This window comes from Anomaloglossus baeobatrachus, chromosome 1, assembly GCF_048569485.1.
Source record: "Anomaloglossus baeobatrachus isolate aAnoBae1 chromosome 1, aAnoBae1.hap1, whole genome shotgun sequence".
NCBI classification, from domain to species: Eukaryota; Metazoa; Chordata; class Amphibia; order Anura; family Aromobatidae; genus Anomaloglossus; species Anomaloglossus baeobatrachus.
In genome coordinates, this window is record NC_134353.1 from 113,238,643 (window position 1) to 113,258,073 (window position 19,431).

Sequence of the window (19,431 nt, forward strand, 5' to 3'; positions counted from 1 at the left end):
CTGCTGTTTTTTTGTCACAAAATTTTGAAAAAAAAACTGCTGACAAATAAACTGCAACGTGTGCACAGCAAATCTGAATTCTCATAGACTTTTACTGGGAAGTCAAATGTCAGAACTTGCTGACAAAAAAAAAGCACCAAAAAAAGCGACAAAAAATGCAGCGTGCGCATGTAGCCATAAGCCCGCTTTACACGCTACGACATCACTCAAGCGATCTCGTTGGGGTCACGGAATTTGTGACGCTCATCCGGCCGCTTTAGCGATGTCGTTGCGTGTGACACCTATGAGCGATTTTGCATCATCGCAAAAACGTGCAAAATCGCTAATCGGTGATATGCCCCCCTATTCCCAATTATCATTGCTGCTGCAGATACGATGTAGTTTGTCGTTCCTGCGGCAGCACACATCACTATGTGTGACACTGCAGGAACGAGGAACCTCACCTTACCTGCGGCCACCGGAAATGTGGAAGGAAGGAGGTGGGCAGGATGTGACTTCCCGCTCATCTCCGCCCTTCCGCTTCTATTAGGCACCCGCTTAGTGACGTCGCGGTGACGCTGGACGAACCGCCCCCTTAGAAAAGAGGCGGTTCGCCGGTCACAGCGACTTCGATAGGCAGGTAAGTAGTGTGATGGCTCCGAGCGATGTTGTGCGCCACGGGCAGCGATTTGCCCGTGTTGCACAACCGATGGGGGCGGGTACGCTCGCTAGCGATATCGGTAACGATATGGCAGCGTGTAAAGCGGCCTTTAGAGACTTACGTTCACAGAGGAAACTTTACATCAGAGCCCGCTGGTGGACATAAAACTAGCAGCTGCCTTATAGACTAACCAGCACTGGAGGAAATACTACATCAGCGTCCTCTGCTGGACACAAAACTTGCAGTTACCTTATAGACTAACTAGCAGTGGAGGAAATACATCAGCGCCCTCTGGTGGACATAGCTAGCAGCTGCCTTACAGACAGTGGAGGAAACATTACATCAGCGCCCTCTGGTGGACATAGCTAGCAGCTGCCTTACAGACAGTGGAGGAAACATTACATCAGCGCCCTCTGGTGGACATAGCTAGCAGCTGCCTTACAGACAGTGGAGGAAACGTTACATCAGCGCCCTCTGGTGGACATAAAACTTGCAGCTGCTTATAGACTAACCAGAGGGACGAGTGACATCAGCGCCCTCTGGTGGACATAAAACTTGCAGCTGCCTTCTAGACTACTCAGCAGTGGAGGAAACGTTACATCAGCGCCCTCTGGTGGGCATAAAACTTGCTGCACTCTAAGCAACAAACTAATTTATAAAGGACTAATACTCAGAGAGCAGAAAACAAGGGCAATCCCCCGGATCAGACAGTGGAGCCGTGCAGTGCTCGTGCTGCTGGGCTGGGTATACATGTATACCGTCAGTGCACTGTGCGGACATTGTCCTGTACGTGGGAATCAGTGTACGTGGCAATGAGGGAGGAGTGAGTGCAGCACATCACTGGAAGGAGGAAGAGCTGTGCGGTAAGGAACTCCGTCCCCGTTATTTGCTCACTAGCTGCTGTTAGCACGGTGCTCCTTACCTCTATGGACATGTCGTGACATTTGTGCAGCATTATGCAGATGTCGCACCATTGCTCCATTCACAGATGAATGATAACTTGCGGCTTCCATCAATCCTGCAGCAGAATGTCCTGCTTACATATCATGACTGGGCTGAGGCAGACACGACAGATGTAGCCTTGTTTTTCTGGCTGGATCGTGACTTGTTGCAATAGTCAAACAACTTGATGAGCGGATGTGGCTGCAGTGCACTAATCCCGCCACCAGGTGGCGCTGGGTCACTAGGACTGTGCCTGCGCCTCCGCTTCAGTCAGAACTTCAGAAAGACTCCACAGGCAGGCGAGTGCGGCTCAAAAACCGCAGCAAAACCGCGTGAACCACTCTCCTTATTTGTTTATGTCTTTTTTTTCTTTTTTTTTGTTCATATGGGGTCTTCTCTTACATTGAGTTAGGCTGCGTGCCCACAATAAGGGTTCACAGCATTTTGGCCACAGAGTGTTTTTTGTTTTTTTGCATCCAAAAAATTACGATGCACAGTGGATGAGATTTCTAGAAATCCCGTGCCCACTGTGCTTGTCTTTACTCGCAGCGAAAACTGACCTGCAGTGCGGCTTCCTGAGCCGCGGCATGTCAATTCTTTCCTGCGGAGACACAGGCGTTCTCCACAGGGGGAGAATACAGCGAGAGACCGCAACCGCCCGAGCCCGTATTGTATGCACAATCAGCTGTGTTCTCCTGTGGAGGAGACTCGCAGCCCCGCAGGTCTGGACTTGCCGCATCCAGGACGCCGCGGGTCCTGATCATGTGCATACACCCTCAGGTTATGTTCACACGTTGCATTTTTGCTGAGTCTTTTCCTCTACAGCAAAACCTCATCTCTTGGCAGTAAGAAAGCTGCGGTTTTTGCTGTGCTTTTGGTGTCATTTATTTACAGTACTTTTTTTAAATTTAGTTCCATTCACCACTAAATCAGCAGTTGTGTTTTTGCGCTACCATTGATTTCAATGGTGAAAAAAGCAGCAAAAACGCTGAAAAAATTGACATGCAGCTTCTTTCAAAACGTAGCATTTCTCAGTCAAGGGAAAAAAGCAGATGTGTGCGCATGAGATTTCTGGAATTTCAAAGGTTTTACTGGACCTGTAAAAAAGCAGTTATTTATTAGTGTTTATTTGCATAAAAACAATGAAAAAAAGCAGTGTGTGAACACAGCCTAAACACTGCTTTTTGTTGTGTTTGGTTTTTTTTTTTTTTTTTGTACTTTTACTTTCTTTCACCATGGTGCCGTGTAAAAATGCAGTGCGTTGCAAAGTTCAGAATCAAAGCTGTTCTGTGTGTATGTATAGATACAGTAATATATATGTGCTAATACCTGGTATGTCAATTCATGCACTCTACTTTCCCATGAACTGATCTTCACTCCACTTTGCTCTGCTGTGTGTGCTAATACCTGGTATGTCAATTCATGCACTCTACTTTTGCACTATATCTGACCTGTTCTTTCTTTGCTTCAATATCTTCCTGACATCCTCCAGCATCTCACTGTGATCTTTCCCCCCCTGTTTTGCACCCCCCTTTTATGACCTTTGTTTATTTTGCCTATGTCAAGCAGCATCTTCTTTTTTTTTTTTTTTTTTCTTTGATTGAGTGATCAAGGGGTTAGTCTTGCAACCCACCCCTTCACAGCTGAGTGCACTTGTATGTGTATATAGTGGGGCAAATAAAAGTCTGCACAAGACTTTTCGTCTGCACCAATACAAGTATGCACCATATAAGTATGATGCATTGAATTAGGCCAGAAGTGACCGGAAGGTAACTGGATACATAGTCACTGTAAACAATGTTTGTGTTTCTAGTCACTCACACCCCTATAATACTTCACTTTTTACTGCTCCCTCTGATCCCTAAAGCCAGTAATGAACTATTCATCTCTCCCTCCATTCTCCCCACCTATCTTACCTTCCCCTCAGATATTTTCCTCCACATTTCACCCAGTGTCTCCAGATACACACGTCCATCTCACGGCCTCTCCTGCTCCCACTTACTAACACTCTCACTGCTTCTCCTCACTGCTGGGGATATCTCTCCTAATCCTGGTCCTCCTCACCACATCCCTATTGTCACTTCAAACCCTCTTCAACAACCTAACACAAATTTCCGCAACCTCGCAAACCTCATACCCATTCACCCAGCCCCCGCTCCCCCAGTCCCACTAACAGGAGCTCTATGGAACGCTCGCTCTGTCTGCAACAAACTATCCTACATTCATGATCTGTTCATCACTAATAAACTCTCCTTCCTCGCCATCACAGAAACCTGGCTCACCCCCTCTGACACTGCCTCTCCTGCTGCACTATGGTGGTCTCCAACTCTCTCACACCCCCCGCCCTAGTAACAAGCATGGTGGAGGAGTTGGTTTGCTCCTGTCCGACCAATGCTCCTTTACACCAATTCCTCTACCACCCTCTGTCACGCTCCCCTCTTTTGAGGTGCACTCCGTACGCATCTACGCCCCCTCCAACCTTCAACTGGCTGTCATTTACCGCCCTCCAGGGCCAGCCACTGCCTTTTTGACCATTTCACCACCTGGCTACTACACTTCCTTTCCACCGACATCCCCACCATCATTATGGGTGATTTCAATATCCCCATTGACACTTCCCACTCATCTGTCTCCAAACTTCTAACACTCGCTTCCTCCTTCAGCCTCACCCAATGGTCTTCTGCAGCTACTCACAAAGATGGCCACACGCTGGACCTCATCTTCACTCGCCTCTGTTCCCTATCTAACCTCTCTAACTCACCTCTCCCCCTGTCTGACCACAACCTACTCACATTCTCTTCCCTCTCTTCTCCAAGTATGCAACCCCCCCTCCACAAATTTTCATACCCTCGCAGAAATATCAAACACATTGATTTACACGCCCTTTCTCAGTCCCTTCTCCCCCTCACAGACATTGCATTTCTACATGATGCAGATGCCGCTGCAACTTTATACAACACTACAATCTCTGCAGCTCTCGAATCAGCTGCCCCCCTCACACACACCAAAACCCGCACAATCAACAGGCAACCCTGGCACACAAGGCAGACTAAAGAACTTAGACGGGCTTCCAGAATTGCTGAGCGCAGATGGAAGAGGTCTCATTCCACTGAGCACTTCATTGCATATAAAGAGTCCCTCACCACTTTCAAGTCCACACTCACTGCTGCAAAACAAACCTACTTCTCATCCCTCATATCTTCTTTCTCTCACAACCCTAAACAGCTATTCAACACTTTCAATTCTCTCCTCCGTCCTCCGGCACCACCTCCCTCTCCTCTCATCTCAGCTGAAGACTTTGCCTCTTTCTTCAAGCTGAAGATTGACAACATCAGAGCAAGCTTTGGCCCACAATCACCACAGCCCCTCATCATAGCTACTCATCCCTCTTCCTCCAAATCCAGCTTCTCCACCATGACAGAAAACAATCTCTCCACTCTACTCTCAAGATCACATCTAACCACCTGTGCACTGGACCCGCTCCCATCGCACCTCATCCCCAACATCACCGCAGTCCTCATCCCAGCCCTAACCCATCTCTTCAACCTATCACTAGCAAGTGGTGTATTCCCTTCATGCTTTAAACATGCCTCTATTACACCCATCCTCAAAAAGCCCTCCCTTGACCCATCCTCTGTGCCAAACTATCGCCCCATATCCCTTCTCCCCTATGCCTCAAAACTACTGGAACAGCATGTCCATCTTGAATTGTCCTCATACCTCTCCTCCTGCTCCCTCTTTGACCGGCTTCAATCTGGCTTCCGACCACATCATTCTACCGAAACTGCCCTAACCAAAGTCACCAATGATCTACTAACCGCCAAAGCCAAGCGACACTACTCTATCCTCCTCCTCCTGGACCTGTCCTCTGCCTTCGACACAGTAGACCATTCCCTCCTACTACAGATTCTCTCATCTCTGGGCATCACAGACTTGGCCCTATCTTGGATCTCCTCATACCTAACCGACCGAACTTTCAGCGTCTCCCATTCTCACACCACTTCCTCAGCTCGCCCCCTATCTGTCGGTGTCCCTCAAGGCTCAGTTCTTGGACCCCTGCTGTTCTCCATCTATACCTTCGGCTTGGGACAGCTCATAGAGTCCCACGGCTTCCAGTATCATCTCTATGCCGATGACACACAGATCTACCTCTCTGGACCTGACATTACCTCTCTACTAACCAAAATACCACAATGTTTGTCTGCTATTTCATCCTTCTTCTCTGCACGATTCCTAAAACTTAACATGGACAAAACAGAGTTTATTGTCTTTCCTCCTCCTCACTCACCTCCTCCAACAAGCCTTTCCATCAAACTTGATGGTTGCTCACTCACCCCAGTCTCACAAGCTCGTTGCCTTGGAGTAACCCTCGACTCTGCTCTATCCTTCAAGCCACACATCCAAGCCCTCTTCAACTCATGCCGATTACAACTCAAAAATATCTCCCGGATCCGTGCTTTTCTTAACCAAGAATCTTCAAAAACATTAGTGCATGCCCTCATCATCTCCCGCCTCGACTACTGCAACCTCCTGCTCTCTGGCCTCCCTTCCAACACTCTTGCACCCCTCCAATCTATCCTAAACTCTGCAGCCCGCTTAATCCACCTCTCCCCTCGCTACTCCCCAGCCTCGCCACTCTGCCAATCCCTTCACTGGCTTCCCATCGCCCAACGACTCCAGTTCAAAACATTAACCATGACATACAAAGCCATGCACAACCTGTCTCCTCCCTACATCTGTGACCTAGTCTCCCAGTACCTACCTGCACGCAACCTTAGATCCTCACAAGATCTCCTTCTCTGCTCCTCTCTTATTTCCTCTTCCCACAATCGTGTACAAGATTTCTCCCGTGCATCCCCCATACTCTGGAACGCTCTACCTCAGCACATCAGACTCTCCACTACCGTGGAAAGCTTCAAGAGGAACCTCAAGACCCACCTCTTCCAACAAGCCTACAACCTACAATAGCCCTCAGCCCAGTAGACCACTGCGCAACCAGCTCTGTCCTCACCTATTGTACCATCACCCATTCCCTGTAGACTGTGAGCCCTCGCGGGCAGGGTCCTCTCTCCTCCTATACCAGTCTGTCTTGTACTGTTAATGATTGTTGTACGTATACCCTCTTTCACTTGTAAAGCGCCATGGAATAAATGGCGCTATAATAATAAATAATAATAATAATACTATACACTAGCTGTAGTACCCGGGCGTTTCCCTGTCTCTCTGTGTGTCTATCAATCTGTCTGTCTCTCTCTATCTCCCCGTCTGTCTCTCTCTCTCTCTATCTCCCCGTCTGTGTGTCTCTCTCTCTCTATCTCCCCGTCTGTGTCTCTCTCTCTCTATCTCCCCGTCTGTGTGTCTCTCTCTCTCTATCTCCCCGTCTGTGTCTCTCTCTCTCTCTATCTCCCCGTCTGTGTCTCTCTCTCTCTCTATCTCCCCGTCTGTGTCTCTCTCTCTCTATCTCCCCGTCTGTGTCTCCCTCTCTCTCTCTCCCCGTCTGTGTCTCTCTCTCTCTCTCTCTCTCTCTATCTCCCCGTCTGTGTCTCTCTCTCTCTCTCTCTCTATCTCCCCGTCTGTGTCTCTCTCTCTCTCTCTCTCTCTCTATCTCCCCGTCTGTGTCTCTCTCTCTCTCTCTCTCTATCTCCCCGTCTGTGTCTCTCTCTCTCTCTCTCTCTCTCTCTATCTCCCCGTCTGTGTCTCTCTCTCTCTCTCTCTCTCTATCTCCCCGTCTGTGTCTCTCTCTCTCTATCTCCCCGTCTGTGTCTCTCTCTCTCTCTCTATCTCCCCGTCTGTGTCTCTCTCTCTCTCTCTCTCTATCTCCCCGTCTGTGTCTCTCTCTCTCTCTATCTCCCCGTCTGTGTCTCTCTCTCTCTCTCTATCTCCCCGTCTGTGTCTCTCTCTCTCTCTATCTCCCCGTCTGTGTCTCTCTCTCTCTCTCTCTCTCTATCTCCCCGTCTGTGTCTCTCTCTCTCTCTCTCTCTCTCTATCTCCCCGTCTGTGTCTCTCTCTCTCTCTCTCTATCTCCCCGTCTGTGTCTCTCTCTCTCTCTCTCTCTATCTCCCCGTCTGTGTCTCTCTCTCTCTCTCTCTCTATCTCCCCGTCTGTGTCTCTCTCTCTCTCTCTCTCTATCTCCCCGTCTGTGTCTCTCTCTCTCTCTCTCTCTATCTCCCCGTCTGTGTCTCTCTCTCTCTCTCTCTCTCTATCTCCCCGTCTGTGTCTCTCTCTCTCTCTATCTCCCCGTCTGTGTCTCTCTCTCTCTCTATCTCCCCGTCTGTGTCTCTCTCTCTCTCTCTATCTCCCCGTCTGTGTCTCTCTCTCTCTATCTCCCCGTCTGTGTCTCTCTCTCTCTCTCTCTATCTCCCCGTCTGTGTCTCTCTCTCTCTCTCTCTATCTCCCCGTCTGTGTCTCTCTCTCTCTCTCTCTATCTCCCCGTCTGTGTCTCTCTCTCTCTCTCTCTATCTCCCCGTCTGTGTCTCTCTCTCTCTCTCTATCTCCCCGTCTGTGTCTCTCTCTCTCTCTCTCTATCTCCCCGTCTGTGTCTCTCTCTCTCTATCTCCCCGTCTGTGTCTCTCTCTCTCTCTCTCTATCTCCCCGTCTGTGTCTCTCTCTCTATCTCCCCGTCTGTGTCTCTCTCTCTCTCTATCTCCCCGTCTGTGTCTCTCTCTCTCTCTCTCTATCTCCCCGTCTGTGTCTCTCTCTCTCTCTCTCTATCTCCCCGTCTGTGTCTCTCTCTCTCTCTCTATCTCCCCGTCTGTCTCTCTCTCTCTCTCTCTCTATCTCCCCGTCTGTGTGTCTCTCTCTCTCTCTCTCTCTCTATCTCCCCGTCTGTGTGTCTCTCTCTCTCTCTCTCTCTATCTCCCCGTCTGTGTCTCTCTCTCTCTATCTCCCCGTCTGTGTCTCTCTCTCTCTCTATCTCCCCGTCTGTGTCTCTCTCTCTCTCTCTCTATCTCCCCGTCTGTGTCTCTCTCTCTCTCTCTCTATCTCCCCGTCTGTGTCTCTCTCTCTCTCTCTCTATCTCCCCGTCTGTGTGTCTCTCTCTCTCTCTCTCTCTATCTCCCCGTCTGTGTCTCTCTCTCTTTCCTGGTCTGCCTCTGTCTGTCTCTTTCCACATGTATCTTTCTGTCTGTCTCTTTCTGTCTCCAAAAAAGAAAAGTCCTTAGCACCTTAGTTAAAAGACTTATGTGCCTGTGCAACTGCACAATCAGCACCTTAGGAGCACACATCCAAGATCAAGGGATCACTTGAAATAACATACCAATAGTAAGGATGACAGCGTTCCTCTGGGTGAAAAAACATGCAATTCTTTATTCCATCAGTTGTTTTACAGCTAAAACAACTGATGGAATAAAGAATTGCATATTTTTTCACCCAGAGGAATGCTGTCATCCTTACTATTTGTCTGTCTGTCTTTTTTTTTCTCCTATCTGTCTCTGTCTGTCTGTTTGTCTCTATAGGTGGCTTTACACACTGCAACATCGCAAACGACATCGCTGTAACGTCACCGGTTTTGTGACGTAATAGCGACCTCCCCAGCGACATTGCAGTGTGTGACATGCATCAGCGACCTGTCCCCTGCTGTGAAGTTGCTGATCGCTACAAATCGTTCAGGACCATTCTTTGGTCCTTTGTTTCCCGCTGTGCAGCAAAGTCTCAGTGTGTAAAAGGACTTTACAGCGACTTCGTTAGCGACTTCCCTTTCAAAAAGCTGCTTTAGGCCTGCAACACACATCCGTTTAAAACATGCGTGTTTGGTCCGTTTCTGTACATACCGGAGATACGACCAAACGTGCACATATGTTTTTTTATGTTTAAAGTCACACATGCGTGTTATTTGATCTTCCGAGGAATGTCCGTGTGTGATGCAAAATGTCGTTACTACATGTCGGAAGACAGAGTAGCGCGATGAGAATGAACTCGGGTGAACTTCACCCGACTTCATTGTCATGCCGCGGCTCTGTTTGTGTGCCGTGTACTGATTAGCGGTCACCTGTGAAGGATTCACCGGTGACCGCTAATCCCCCGAGTGACTGAAGTGTCCCCCCCTCTCTCATACTCACAGATTCCCGATCACCGGCGCTGCACGGCATTCACACTGCTCCGGCGGCTTTTTCTAATTTGAAAAAGCCGGCCGCTCATTAAACAATCTCGTATTCCCTGCTTTCCCCGCCCACCGGCGCCTATGATGGGTTGCAGTGAGACACGCCCCCACGCTGAGTGACAAGTGTCTCACTGCACCCAATCACAGCAGCCGGTGGGCGTGTCACTATGGAGTATAGAAATAAATAAATAATTTAAAAAAACGGCGTGCGGTTCCCCCCAAATTTAATACCAGCCAGATAAAGCCATACGGCTGAAGGCTGGTATTCTCAGGATGGGGAGCTCCACGTTATGGGGAGCCCCCCAGCCTAACAATATCAGTCAGCAGCCGCCCAGAATGGTCGCATACATTAGATGCGACTGTTCTGGGACAGTACCCGACTCTTCCCGATTTGCCCTGGTGCGTTGGCAAATCGGGGTAATAAGGAGTTATTGGCAGCCCATAGCTGCCAATAAGTCCTAGATTAATCATGTCAGGCGTCTCCCCGAGAAACCTTCCATGATTAATCTGTAAATTACAGTAAATAAACACACACAACTCAAAAATCCTTTATTAGAAATAAAAAACACAAACACATTCCCTGGTTCACCACTTTAATCAGCCCCAAAAAGCCCTCCATGTCTGGCAGAATCCAGGATGGTCCAGCGTCGCTTCCAGCTCTGCTGCATGAAGGTGACCGGAGCAGCAGAAGAAACCGCCGCTCCTGTCACCTCCACGCAGCAAATGAAGAGAGCTGCGTGATCGGCTGAGCTGTCACTGAGGTTACCTGGATCTAGCGGTGGATGCAGCGGTGGCCGCGAGTAACCTCAGTGACAGCTCAGCTGATCGCGATACTAACCTCAGTTGCTGCGTGGAGCTGACCGGAGCGGCGGTGAGTAGCGCGATCAGCTGAGCTGTCACTGAGGTTACCCGCGGCCACCGCTGCATCCACCGCTGGATCCAGGTAACCTCAGTGACAGCTCAGCCGATCACACGGCTCTCTTCATTTGCTGCGTGGAGGGGACAGGAGTGGCGATTTCTTCTGCTGCTGCGGTCACCTTCATGCAGCAGAGCTGGAAGCGACGCTGGACCATCCTGGATTCCGCCGGACATGGAGGGCTTTTTGGGGCTGATTAAAGTGGTGAACCAGGGAATGTGTTTGTGTTTTTTATTTCTAATAAAGGATTTTTCAGTTGTGTGTGTTTACTGTAATTTACAGATTAATCATGGAAGGTATCTCGGGGAGACGCCTGACATGATTAAACTAGGAGTTATTGGCAGCTATGGGCTGCCAATAACTCCTTATTACCCCGATTTGCCAACGCACCAGGGCAAATCGGGAAGAGCCGGGTACAGTCCCAGAACTGTCGCATATAATGTATGCGGCCATTCTGGGCGGCTGCTGAATGATATTGTTAGGCTGGGGGGCTCCCCATAACGAGGAGCTCCCCATCCTGAGAATACCAGCCTTCAGCCGTATGGCTTTATCTGGCTGGTATTAAATTTGTGGGGAACCGCACGCCGGTTTTTTAATTATTTATTTATTTATTTATTTATTTCTATACTCCATAGTGACACGCCCACCGGCTGCTATAATTGGGTGCAGTGAGACACCTGTCACTCAGCGTGGGGGCATGTCTCACTGCAACCAATCATAGGCGCCGGTGGGCGGGGAAAGCAGGGAATACGAGATTGTTTAATGAGCGGCCAGCTTTTTCAAATTAGAAAAAGCCGCCGGAGCAGTGTGAACGCCGTGCGGCGCCGGGGATCGGTGAGTATGAGAGAGGGGGGGACACTTCAGTCACTTGGGGGATTAGCGGTCACCGGTGAATCCTTCACAGGTGACCGCTAATCAGTACACGGCACACAGACAGAGCCGCGGCATGACAATGAAGTAGGGTGAAGTTCACCGGAGTTCATTCTCATCGCGCTACTCTGCTGTCTGCCGACAGTTTTCACGGTGGTTTTCACGGATGTGTGTTTTAGGCCTGACAACATCCCCAATGACTAGCTAGGTCGTTCTGCAGGTCCGGATCGCTGTTGCGTCGTTGGCCAGGTTTGCCTGTTTGACAGCTCACCAGAGACTTTGTAGCGATCCCGGCCAGGTTGGGATCGCTGGTGGGATCGCTAGAAAGTCTCAGTGTGTAAAGGGGCCTTATCTCTTTCTCTGTGTGCCTCTTTGTCTGTCTGTCTCTCAGTCTGTGTCTGGTCTCTCCACCGACATCATATTACCTCAAACATAAGCTTGTTATACTATGAATGTCCTTTTGTTCCTATAAGAACAAATCACAGCTCCTATTAATAGCCTGTAGCTCACAGCTCCATTCAGCGCGGGGTTAAATTTTCTTGTTAAAACATACTCTATGACATTCCCCTAGTCACATGAGGCATCTGTGCAAAATTTTGTGATTGCAAATGCGACGGTGTGGATTCCTTTAGCGGACACACACACACACACACACACACACACACACACACACACACACACACACACACACACACACCTTTATATATTAGATATATTATATAATTTTAAAAAAAAAATCTGCACTAATAAGGCATCAAATAAAGGGGGAAGCAGCAATAATCAGAGAAGACTGTAAGTAATTTCGGACTCTTTCAGACGTCTGTTATCGTCAGTCCGACCCCGGATCGCAGTGCACAGATCAGCCGCAGCTCTCCCAACCGGAGCGTGAGAGAAATATAAGGTCAAAAGACGAACGGCCGTTCCGTGTACTGCAATACGAGACAAGACTGACGATAACTAACGGCTGAAAGAGCCATCATTGCGTATACCTGCAGTAAATATTCAGATAAAAAGCAGCATTTATGCTACATATGAACACAGTCTCAGCTTTTGGTGGGAAAAAAGTGCAGGTGACATTTTTTTAGGTGGATTCTATCTGGAATCTGCTCCAAACTTGACACCTAAAGTTAAAGGGCACCTATCACCAGATTTTTCATGTATAAACCAAAACTAGCACGTTCAGTAGCTCCTGTTTCTGCATTCCATAAATGTGTGCATGTTATCCCCTGACTGCCCCTGTGTACCCCCAAATACCTCTTGAAAATCCCCAGTGCAGTATGTAAATCTTTGTCTGGTCCAATGGGCGTGCTTCCTGCGGCGTCTGTCCTCTTCTTCGCACTGATCACCGTCAATTGTTATGATTGACTTAGATAACACCTCCTGTGTAATCCACATATCTCGAGTGAAATCTCACACCTGCACAGAGACAACGAGGGCTCGCGCAGGCACACTTCCGTTTTGCATTACCGTTTTGCATTACTGCAGGCAGAGCCTAATACACAAATGTGTATGCGCAAAACGGCAAGGTCTCTGCACAGGCGCAAGATTTTGCCTGAGTATGTGGATCACGTAGAAGTAATCTACATCACCAGGGAAAATATAGCTCCATTTTGCGCATGCGCACGTATGTATTAGGCTCTGCCTGCAGTAGGGCAGAGCAAAGTGCGATGGCTATGTACAGGCACGAGATTTCGGGGTACATGGATTATGTAGGAGGCATCATCTGACACGCTCCGTGACCCTGGCGGTGTCTTTTAATAAAGGGGTTGATGATGGGAGTTGTGTTTTTAGAGATTGTTAAAGTTCGTGACGCCACCTATGGTTTTGCGGCTATGTGGGCCGCCGCTGCGCTGTAGGTTCCTCGGGGCAGGTGATGATGACGCAGCTGAGGTAATCTTGCTCCCCATAGGTAGAGCAAGACCCGGAGGCGACCGTTGGAATTATGAAAGATTTATGAGCGCAGGAGGAATGGAGACGACACCGTGGCTTTGCAACAACAGTCTTTTACTCACTGTACCGGTTCTCAGTTAATAGCCAGATTAATCCACCACGGTATATTGGGATCCCCAGTGATGGGCATCCGCCGATCCCGAGTAAGTCTCAGGCCAGTACCGGTTCTCCTTTGTTTTCCTTTCCTGGTCGTCTCGTCTGCGGTGATTCTCTCCCGTCAGTCCTGCGCCTCCACACACAGTGCCCTGAGCTAGGGGTCACAGACCCTCAAAGGCAATTCGGCCTGCTTGGCTCCGTAATCCTCTGTGACCCCCTTCCAGTGGATTCGTGTGCTGCTTCTGGCCCAAAGGTGCGTACAACCACCCTGGCCTCCGGTGTTACTAGAAAATCCTGAAGTCTCTTCCTAGCCTAGGGACCTGGACCCCGTTAGCAACCAAGTCCCTCCACCGGGAGATGTTGCTTGTGGAACAAGACTTTAGTGGAGGGGTGTCAGACTCCTCTAATTCTCTAGGATTCTCTCTTCAACGTCACCAGGGTTGAGGAAGACCCCCAGGGTCCGGACCCCTAGTCGGTCTCCTCCCCACTCCTGACTTACTGACTGTGTCAACCGTCAACTGTCAACTTTTACCTCAGACATCTCACGCACCAAGCTCCATCCCTTGGCTGGTTCTAGAGGCAGTGCACGGCTTAAGTGCCATAACCAGATTACTGGTCGCTAAGCATTAATGGAACCTGCCCCAGTTCTGATCTAATGTGTGACCTAACAACTTCGGTGTCTGCAGGTTTTTGGTGCGTGAACCGATAGATGGCCTCTTTCTTACCCAGGATAGGGCACCACACCTCTGACTGAGGTGCAGTACCTCTGTGGCGATGGCAGCCTCAGGGGCGCCACACATCCATGTCAATCATAACAAGAGGATGATGATCAGCAAAGAGAGTAAAGACAGATGCTGCAGCAAGCACACCCATTGGGCCAGACTGTCTAGATTTACATACAGCGCCGTAGATTTTCAAACGGTATTTGAGGTGAGTCAGGGGAAAAAATGTTTTCCAGGCAAAGCTGCTTCAGCAAAACATCAGACCTTGTCTTCCTGAAGTGGCTTCGCTATTGACTTTCTCTCCATACTGCAAAGTTTACAGAGCCGGCAGCTTCCACCAACAGGGGAGCACATCTCCAGGCCTGAGACCCACCAACAATGCAGCATTTCCTTAGTATTCCATAGTTATTGGAATCCTCATCTGTGCAGTACTAAGGAAATGAGAACATGCACTATTGGTGGCTCCTGAGGCCTTGAGATGTTCCTGCCGGCACTAAGAGAACGAGCATGTCACTGCTTTAAACTACTTCAGTTTCCAAAACCTGAAACTGTTAAAAGAAGAAATAAGTTAGAACGTGCGCACAGCCAGGAGATGAAGGTCTGTGAACTCAGTTTACTTGAGGTTAGGTCACTGAGTTCAATGAGGTCACCTGAGGTTAATTTACCTGCTGTCCCAGGTGGAGTACCGAGGGAATCTCCAGCTGTGACCGCAGATAAACTGAGTGATGTCACCGCTCACACCTGTGGCTCAGTCAGTCTCTGTCTGAAGCCATAGTATGCAGACATGTTCTGTTTCTGCATGCTGAGACTTCAGTATGTACCTTTTATATTACCCCGATTTGTCACTGCACCAGGGGAATCGGGATGAGCCAGGTAAAATGCTGGGACTGTGGCAGCAGCTAATGGTTGCGACAACTCTGGGCGACTGAAGGATGCTATTTTTAGGCTGCAGGAGCCCAATAACCACGGGTCTTCACAGCCTGAGAATACCAGCTCCCGCTATTGGCATTACCACGGTTGGGTATCACAATTTGGGAAGGAAGGGGGGGGGCACCGCATTCTGTGTTTTTTTTGTTTTTTGTTTTTTTTTTTTTAATAATTTAAACAATTTGTATGTATGAGGGCAATGATTGGCCCCAGAAGTAGTGTTACCACCGCGCTGGAGACTCAGTAAGTATAATGCTCCTTCTTATCCCTATTTTCTTTCTTTGTCCTTTTATTTTTTTTTATTACCCGGGTTGCCGAATCCAGAGTTCCCATAGAACTCTGGTCCTGGGTTTGGTGCACGGACACTAGGTAATCCTGCACGGATCCCAAATTTTACAGTATGTGTTTCCCATGACTAGTCTCTATGCATTAAATGTAGCAAAAGTTTTGTACAGTTGGAGAGCAACTATCACTACATGTTGGGAGTTGCAGGTCGAATCGCTCGGATCCGGGGGTCTGCTGTGGCTCGAGCGTCAACTAAAGGGGGGTATTTACAGGGGATAATAGTTTGTGACGCCACCCGTGGTTCGCGGTAAAGGGAGTACCACCGCTGACGATAGGAGTACCCGGGGGAGATGGAGTGGGGGCAGCTAGATGACGTTTCCCTCCACGGGTAGGGGAGACCCCAGGACTCTGGATGGTGGTGTTGGGGAGCGGGATGCGGGTTGGAAGCAGGAGAGGACCATGTACTCACTCAGGCAGTGTTTGTGATGATGCGACCGCAAAACAGACTCTGACAAGGTAAACCAAGTCTTTGGGTACCGCTGCCCTCTTGGGGGAGCCCGTCTGGGTATCCGTCCCCTCTAGTACTGCCGGGTGGTCCGGAGACTGCTTCCGTGCAGAAATTTGAAGTGTTCTTGTGGCCCATTGACATAAAGTTGTCGGGGCCCTACTCCCTACTGTTTGTAGTGGAGCTGTGCTCTCAGGGGCTCACGCTTGGGATTTCAGTGGGCTGCTTGGGTTGGAAAGCCCTATCCCCACCGTGCTTTCGGTCCCGGACCGGTTTTTAAACTCAGATGCCTCCCGTCCTCCAAGACCGGGTCCAGGCACCCAGCCTCAATACCCTGCGACCGGGTCTCTGACTCCTCCGGTCCAAGGCCACCATCTGCGAGCCAACCTGTAACTTCAAGGGAGCCCCAACTCCAAGCTCCTCACTGTTTGGGAGCTACTACTTCACTTCCTCTCTCTTTGCTCCCCTGGAGCCGACTACTCTGTCACCTCCCACCAGTCTGCCTGACCCCTAGGTGGGCGGCCCTATTCCAGCTCAGCAGCCCCCTGCTGTGTCTGGCAGAGTGTGGTGTGAGGTGTGGTTGGGATTTGGATGCTGATGGAGGCAGTACTATAGGTTGGGAACCCAGAACCATGGAAGGTTGAGTCCTGCACTAAGGAATAAAGAGCGTGCAGTACCCGGTGACGATCCGACTAGTCCAGGGGTGTTACATTACCATGCTCAGATGCTCGGTACTCGTAACTAGTGATGAGCGGGCACTACCATGCTCGGGTGCTCGGTACTTGTAACTAACAATGAGAGAGCACTACCATACTTGGGTGCTCAGTACTCGTAACTAGTGATGAGCGGGCACTACCATGCTCGGGTGCTCAGTACTCGTAACTAGTGATGAGCAAGCACTACCATGCTCGGGTGCTCAGTACTTGTAACTAGTGATGAGCAAGCACTACCATGCTCCGTACTCGTAACTAATGATGAGTGTCACGGGTGGAGGGGACGCGCTTGCCACGCTCGGGTCTGGGGCTTCTGCTGCTGCTCGGTGGCTCGAGCGGTGGGCCGGACCCGGGGACTGGAGCGACGCTCCTCATCCACGAGTGAAAAGGGGGTTGGTTTGTTTAGGGAGATAGTTTGTGACGCCACCCACGGGTCGTGGTGATAATGGGCACCACCGCTGCTGGTGACAGGGATCTCGGGAGCGATGGCAGGGAGCAGCTAGGATGTTGTCCCTTCCGTGAGTAGGGGGTTGGTGATCCCGGGGCCCGGTGGTGATATGGAGAGGCTGGATGGCTGGGGGGGCAGGGTTGCAGGGACAGCGCGGCGCGGTGCCGGATGGCACTGGTGTACTCACTCAGACAATCAATGACAGAGTCTCTGGTAAACCAAACGGCTGGATGGACGGGTCCCGCAGCCGGCTGCAGTGTTGTGCTCTCCCCGGACGGCTGATGGTGGCTGTCTTTCCCTGCACCTGTTAGAATGTTCTGACTCCTGTGGTTGCCCACCGGTAGTCCGCTTCCTGGCGTATAGGTGCCGTAGGAGCCCGTTTTGCCCGCAGGCACTGGCCCTTGGATCTCTAGTCTATGGCGGTGGCTGTATATCCTCTCGGTGTGGACTGTTGCCTTCTGTCGGGTCTTGGTTGTTGGGAAACCCCTGGGGTTTCTGTCACACTCGGATTTGACTGTTGTCGGCAGCTCCAAGCCTAGTCTGGGTCCGATGGCCCTGCCTGTGTGCTTAGCTTCACTCCGCTCCCCAGTTCGGTACCGGCGGGCCAACGCCCGACCCCGGTTCTACGGCTCTGCAGAGATTCACTAACTCCTGCAGATGGCCACCACTGTCTGCCAACCTTGCTGTTTGTGCCCGGGCCCCTACTCGGACACCGACAGTTTCTACTCCTCACACTTTCACCTCCAAAACGAATCTGACACTTTTCCCGCCTCCAGGCCTGTGAACTCCTTGGTGAGTGGGGCCAACCGCCTGGCTCCGCCCCACCTGGTGTGGACATCAGGCCCTGGAGGGAGGCAACAAGGGTTTTTGTTTGACTGGTGTTACTATCTAGGAAAGGGGGTGTGTGTGGTGTTATGTCTGTGACTACCTGGCTAGTCTAGGGCGTCACATTCCCCCTTGGTGAAATGCAGACCGTCCGCGGGCTGCCCGTCCATCACCGGTTTTATTTTTCTGTAAAAGATAAATTAACATATCTTACATTTAACACAAGCATTCTTTTCAGTTCTTCCCTTACGGGAGGCATGGCACTTTAACGTTTCAAACATATAAAAACAATTTTATTACTAACGGACGGGTTCATGGTCATCCGCTCCCCCACCCAAGCAACCCAAACCTTGATGCTGCCCCTAAGAAACGGGCAGCACCCCTTTACCCTAGTCCTGGTCCAGGTTACCCGAGCGGGAACGGGTACGGTGTCTCGCACCCGGTTGTCACTTCAGGGGACCGCACGTCCAGGGGGACCCCTGACCCCCGGAGGATGGCCACCGGTCCTGGTGGTGGCCGGACCCCAGCCTACTCTGCTGCGGGCCCTTCCTCCAATCTGCCTCTCCAGAGGCGGCACGGAATGGAAAATGGCCCACAAACTATTTACAAGCCCACAAGTCCGTGGGTGGCCTGCAAGTTCTCGGCCATGTTCATGAGTAGTTCCTCATGTGGGCGGTGAAAACACAGAGTCCCTACGGGGACAACTTTTCATAGCCAACGGGCTACCACAAACAAAACTGTAGGGTCCCAACGGAGACTTGCTGTAGGGTCCCAACGGGGACTGTCAGTTGTGTCCCAGGGGCTATCCACAACACTTGACTCCGGTACAGCTTCCTCCTGCAGCGTTCCCACAGTCCACCACCGGACAGCACGAGCCCCCAGTGCCACCCTCACTCAGGGGTGACACTGTCCCACAGGACTCCATTTTCAGCTGCCGGCGGTGCGGGTACGACTGCTCCTTCGACCGGACTCTTTAATCTTGAGGGCCAACTGGAACATCAACAGGGTCCCCACGGGGACCGACAGCAAGGTAGCCGGGAACCGCTACCGCATCAGCATCCTTTTTCTCCAAGCAGCAGTCTTATGGCACAGCTGCCGTAGCTGTCGCTCCGGGTCAGTCGGTGTGGGGGATGGGCCCAGCCGGAGTCCCTCCGTGCCGGCTACGACCGGCACCTTCAGTAGTGAGGGGCCCTGCTGTGACATGGCCTGCTCTGCCGCTCGGCAACTACATCCCCGCGGTTCCTCAGCCGAGGCTGGGTGTCTGGGAGCGGTCAGCGTGACTTGGGGTGCTGGTGTCTGAACGAGGATCGCCTCTGTTGCGGCCAGGATGGAAGCCGGGACGGGTGCCAGGGCGGTGACAATGGTAGGGTCCGGGCCTTCTCCAACAGACGCTGCGGGCTCCGCTACCGGTGACAGGGGTAACGGGTCGGTCGGGGCGGTGACCGTGGGCAGTGAGGAAGGTGGCGTAGTGGATGGCAGCAGGCCGGGCCCCTC

At 50.8% G+C, this 19,431-nt stretch overlaps 2 protein-coding genes across 2 annotated transcripts in view; one reads left to right on the forward strand and one right to left on the reverse strand.

Moving 5' to 3' along the window:
- Window positions 1-1,770, reverse strand: part of LOC142306674 (toll-like receptor 6) — a 64,302-nt gene extending 62,532 nt beyond the window's left edge. The window contains exon 1 of the mRNA XM_075346960.1: window positions 1,563-1,770. The gene's annotated coding sequence lies outside the window, so the exon portion shown is untranslated. The remainder of the gene's footprint in view (window positions 1-1,562) is intronic.
- FAM114A1 (family with sequence similarity 114 member A1) overlaps window positions 1,301-19,431 on the forward strand; it is an 85,715-nt gene continuing 67,584 nt past the window's right edge. Inside the window, exon 1 of the mRNA XM_075346965.1 lies at window positions 1,301-1,503. The gene's annotated coding sequence lies outside the window, so the exon portion shown is untranslated. The remainder of the gene's footprint in view (window positions 1,504-19,431) is intronic.